Here is a 4,270-nt window from a genome sequence, read left to right as displayed (position 1 = left end):
GAGGCAACAGCTTGAAAAAAACACTCGGCCAAAAACAGATGCCACCTCAACGCCTCACTGAGAGAGAGAGAGAGAGAGAGAGAGAGAGAGAGAGAGAGAAGGAGAGAGAAAAAGAAGGAGAGAGAGATGCCACCTCAATGCCTCACCGCCATGAATTTTAGAGGAGGATGGTGCTGGAGCTGACTCAGTGACAGAGAGAGAGAGAGAGAGAGAGAGAGAGAGGAGGAGAGGGGGAGGAAGAGAGAGGCAGAAAGAACGGGAGAGGGAGAAAGAGACAGGAGGAGAGAGGGGTGAGGGAGAGAGGAGGAAGGAGAGAGGAGTGAAGGAGACGAGGAGAGAGGCAGAAAGAGAGACTGAGAGGAGGAGAAAGAGGGAGAAAGAGAGACAGAGAGGAGAAGAGGGGAGAAGGAGAGGGAGAGAGAGGGTGGGAGAGGGAGAGAAGAGGAAGGAGAGAGTGAGAAAGAGAGAGAGAGAGAGAGAGAGAGAGAGAGAGATTGAGGGGGGCAGACAGACATAATCATAGAAACACACAAGGGCTCATCAGCCAATCCTCCCACCCCTCAGAATACATTGCCACAATGATCACTTCTCTACCACATCACCATGGTTACACTGTTCTGTCTACCTACTTACAAGCTTCACACTATCAACGAGAAAGTGTTTGGGACACAGAGAGACAGAGAGAGAGAGAGACAGAGAGAGAAAGAGAAAGGGACTTAAAGAGGGAGATAAGGAGAGATAAAGACTGAGAGAAAGAGAGAGCTGAACAGAACACACCCTGGGAAAAACTAGTGACTGCGTTCCCACTTTTTTCAGGAATAGAGATATCACAAGTAACCATGGCAATATCACTAATGGAGGGAGGGGGGGATAAAAACTGCAAACATTCTTCTAGCTGCCATGTCAGGTTCCACTCTTTGGTGTGTGGAAGAGTTAGCAGAGTTAGTAGTGTTAGCAGAGTTGGAAGTGTTTGTGGAGTTAGAGGGGTAGCAGAGTTAGAAGAGTTGGCAGAGATAGAAGAGTTAGCAGAGTTAGAAGTGTTAGAAGTGTTAACAGAGTTAGAAGAGTTAGCAGAGATAGAAGAGTTAGCAGAGTTAGAAGTGTTAGAAGTGTTAACAGAGTTAGCAGAGTTAGAAGTGTTAACAGAGTTAGAAGAGTTAGCAGAGTTAGAAGAGTTAACAGAGTTAGAAGAGTTAGTAGAGTTAGAAGAGTTGGCAGAGATAGAAGAGTTAGCAGAGTTAGAAGTGTTAACAGAGTTAGAAGAGTTAGAAATGTTAGCAGAGTTAGAAGAGTTAGCAGAGTTAGAATAGTTAACAGAGTTAGAAGTGTTAGCAGAGTTAGCAGCGTTAGAAGAGTTAGAAAAGTTAGAAGTGTTAGAAGAGTTAGAAGTGTTAGCAAAGTTAGAAGAGTTAGAAGTGTTAGAAGAGTTAGAAGTGTTAGCAGAGTTAGAAGAGTTAGAAGTGTTAACAGAGTTAGAAGAGTTAGCAGAATTAGAAGAGTTAGAAATGTTAGCAGAGTTAGCAGAGTTAGAATAGTTAACAGAGTTAGAAGAGTTAGAAGTGTTAGAAGAGTTAGAAGTGTTAACATAGTTAGAAGAGTTAACAGAGTTAGAAGAGTTAACAGAGTTAGAAGAGTTAGCAGAGTTAGAAGTGTTAGAAGAGTTAGCAGAGTTAGAATAGTTAGAAGTGTTAGCAGAGGTTAGAAGTGTTAGCAGAGTTAGAAGAGTTAGCAGAGATTGAAATGTTAGCAGAGTTAGAAGAGTTAACGGTTAGAAATGTTAGCAGAGTTATGAGTTAACAAAGTTAGAAGAGTTAGCAGTTAGAAGAGTTAGCAGAGTTAGAAAAATTAGCAGAGCCAACAGAGTTAGAAGTTTTAGCAGTTAGAGGAGTTAGCAGAGTTAGAAGAGTTTACGAAATTAGAAGTTTTAGTAGAGTTAGAAGAGTTAGCATAGTTAGAAGAGTTAGCAAAGTTAGAAGGTTAGCAGAGTTAGTAAAGTTAGCAGAGTTAGAAGTCTTAGCAGAGAAAGAAGAGTTAGTAGTTAGAAGTGTTAGCGGAGTTAGAAGAGTTGGCATAGCAAAGATGTTAGAATAGTTAGCGGAGTTAGCAGTTAGAAGTGTTAAAAGACTTAGAAGTTAGCAGAGTTAGCAGGAACCTGTAACCAAACTCCAGCTGGCTACTTCAGACTGCCAAAAGGGTTCACTTTCTAGGGGGAGCATTCGAGGCAAACGACATTCACAACAAGATAAGAAAATGTACATTAAGAGGGGAAGAAGGAGTGGGGGTAATGTGGCAGGCTTCAATAGCAGTAGGCAGGGCTTGGTTGAGTGGTGCTGTACAGTACAGCACAGCACAGCAAGGATCAGTACAGCACAGTCATGATCAGGAGAATACAGTAAGGATCAGTACCGCACAGTCATGATCAGGAGAATACAGTAAGGATCAGTACAGCACAGTAAGAACACAGAAAAGGATGCAGAGAAAGAAAATGTAATTCTCAAACATTGAAATGAACTGTGTCTTCTGCTATTATAGAGGTCACCAAGAAGAATATAGGAGATCGAGAGGTCTGGATGGAGAGTCAGCCACCACATAGTAAGTTCAGATTATGCTATGGAGGTCTCAGAAGTCTCAACAAGCCCATTCATGTAGAAGTGTCTCGATGCAATAAAGCTTTACTGCAGAACTGACCAGAGCTACTCAGTCCGAGGTTGTCACAGCTCAGAGGTTATTTCTTAGCTATAAAATCCATCCCCTTCCTCAAATTCCTCCACAGGTTTGATACAGTCGGTAATGGACCGCAGATCCAGAATAACTGTATCACAACTCCCTACAGGTGGCAGGAAGAACTGCTGGCTACTAACTGCACCTTATAAACTGTCGGCTGAGTGCTGATATCTTCATAACTTCTATCAGTACTGTACTGGAGAAACCCAGCGGGGTATAAACATTGAAGGAAAGAGAGTCCTCACAGAGGGGGAAAAATAAGGCAAAAATTAACATTAAAGATGTTTATATATATATGAGCAACAATACTGTATACTAGTATATCAATGCATTTAGGCAGGTCAACACGATCTGTTCAAGCAATAGGGAATGGGGAATAAATGTGGTGTTGGTGGCTTTGAATGTGGCTGACTGGTTTGGCTGTTATTAAGTTAACAGTAACTCACCTGAACATTTATTACATCCAAGGTATGCAGAGGAGTGTCTCTAAAAGCACAACATGTCAAACAGGTACCTGAGGCTACAGCTCACATGGATCGTCAAAATAGAAGACTGGAAAAAACGTTGCCTGATCTGATGAGCTTCTGCGTTTGGATGGTAGGGTTAGACGGTGAAATCATGAAAGCATGGACCCATCCTGCCTCGTATCGATGCTTCAGTCTGATAGTGGGGGTGTAATTGTGGGGGTGGGTCTTTTCTTGGCACACTTTGAGCCCCTTGACACCAACTGAGCAGCAATTAAATGCCACAACCTACCTGAGTATTGTTGCTCACCATGTCCATCCATTTGTGAACACAGTCACAGTCACCAGATCTCAGTGATCCAGTAGATCACCTTTGAGATCTGGTGGAACAGGAGCTTCGCATCATGGAAGTGCAGCCAGCAAATCTGCAGAAAATCCATGTCAATATTTACCAAAATCTCAGAGGAATGTTCTGATTGCAAAAAGGGGTCCAACCCATTACTAGTATGGTGTGCCTAAAATACTGTATATACATTGTATTGCCTAAAGTATTCACTAACCCATCCAAATTATCGGAATCAGGTGTTCCAATCACTTCCATAGCCACAGGTGTATAAAAAGTGACTGAGAGCCAGGCCTTCTCGTGAAACATCATTATTTGACCTCACAAATGCACTTCTGGAAGAATGGTCAAAAATCCCCATAAACACACTCCTGAACCTTGTGGACAGCCTTCCCAGAAGAATTGAAGCTGCTCTATCTGCAAAGGGTTGATCAACATACAGAACCCTATAGATTAGAAATGGGATGTCACTTAAGCTCATATGTGAGTCAAGGAAGGTGTGCGAATACTTTTGGCAATATAGTGTATATATATATATATAGATAAGACTGTGCCTGTGTACTGCCTGAATTGACTACAAGATGGCCTATGATTCAGTGCCCCACACATGGATCCTGGAGTGCCTGAGGCTGTATAACATCAACACGACTTTGAGAACCTTCATCGAGACCTCAAAAAGGCCCTGGAAGACAACCCTGGAGACCAACTTCAGACCATCAGAACAAGTCGCCATCGAGTG

General features: G+C 42.6%; 1 long non-coding RNA gene across 2 annotated transcripts in view; it reads left to right on the top strand.

Annotated features, from left to right (window-relative positions):
* Nucleotides 1–548: 548 nt before the first annotated feature.
* Nucleotides 549–4,270, top strand: part of LOC143481217 (uncharacterized) — an 11,193-nt gene continuing 7,471 nt past the window's right edge. For both annotated transcript variants that reach the window (XR_013121984.1, XR_013121983.1), the window contains exons 1-2: nt 549–2,432; nt 2,533–2,592. This is a non-coding gene — a long non-coding RNA (uncharacterized LOC143481217). The remainder of the gene's footprint in view (nt 2,433–2,532; nt 2,593–4,270) is intronic.

Source organism: Brachyhypopomus gauderio, chromosome 17, assembly GCF_052324685.1.
Source record: "Brachyhypopomus gauderio isolate BG-103 chromosome 17, BGAUD_0.2, whole genome shotgun sequence".
Lineage (NCBI taxonomy): Eukaryota > Metazoa > Chordata > Actinopteri > Gymnotiformes > Hypopomidae > Brachyhypopomus > Brachyhypopomus gauderio.
Note: the sequence above shows the minus strand (reverse complement) of the source record. Positions and strands in the feature narration are given on the sequence as shown.